Consider the following 1,153-nt stretch of genomic DNA (forward strand, 5'->3'; position numbering starts at 1 on the left):
TAGCTTCACCCATGTTTCAACTTAACTCCATTGGCAAAGCTCTGACATGCAACGCCACTAACTGCATCTGAACAACTCTGTGTAATAGCAGCAGAAACAACAACTCTGCCCTCCTGAATCCTTCCAGCAGCTTCTTGATGGAAGTGATTCTCACAGTTTTCTGAGTGCTACAACTTACACTTGACAAACAGCTAGTTAATACACTCCTTCTCAGATCATGTCTCTAGACATCATAGAACTTTGCTGATTGAACTCTTTTGTTTGTGGATTGGACGACTTCGAAATATAACAGCTATTATCAGAGCGCTGACCTTGGACTCAAATATTGTCGCGCTCATCAACCACCTGACATCTTTCCTTGGTGAATATAACAACTAAACCTTCGTCACACAACTGACTGATGCTAATCAGATTGACTTTTAGACCATCGACAAGGTAGACAGATTCCATAGTGGGCTGGTCTCGGTGGAACCTCCAACTTCATCCCCAAAAGTGACCTTGTCAGCTGAGCCTTCTTCAAAGTCGTATAGCCTTCCGTGATTCACAGTCATGTACCCTGAACAACCATAGTTCTTCAATACAACAATCTGTTGACCATGAACAATGTGCAAAACATAACGGTTCATGTCACTCTTCTTGAAGTTTACTCGCATGTATCTTCGAACATTTTGTGACACTCCTTCAGATGCGTGAGTGGTATAGTACAATCCAGACACTCAAAGCAGACAGCTTTGTGGAGGCTCTGACTTGCATAGTAACAGCGACATGTTCTTTTGTTCAGATCTTCGACACTTCACAGTCTTACCCTAACTTCTAATATTGTCCTCTTCTTCCAACCTTGTGGAACTTCTACTGGACAATGACACAGTTTCCCTCTCAGGTTGTTCATAACAGTCATCTGTTTAGTCTTCTGCAAGTTGAACTGAGACACCCGTTTGACAGCCTCACCTCTATGGTTCCTTATGCCATATTTTGCAATTATAGTACCCTCGTGAGTAATCAGCCCTCTGTGCAGATCTTTTGCTCCTTTACTCATCTTCTTGTTATTCCTTAGCTGATCCTCAAGGCGTTGTCTCAACAAAGACGAAATGACTTTTCCTCAGACAACAATTTCTCAAGAGTGGAGACTCTACAAAGCAGCTCTTCTTTCTCA

Source organism: Camelina sativa, chromosome 9, assembly GCF_000633955.1.
Source record: "Camelina sativa cultivar DH55 chromosome 9, Cs, whole genome shotgun sequence".
NCBI classification, from domain to species: domain Eukaryota; kingdom Viridiplantae; phylum Streptophyta; class Magnoliopsida; order Brassicales; family Brassicaceae; genus Camelina; species Camelina sativa.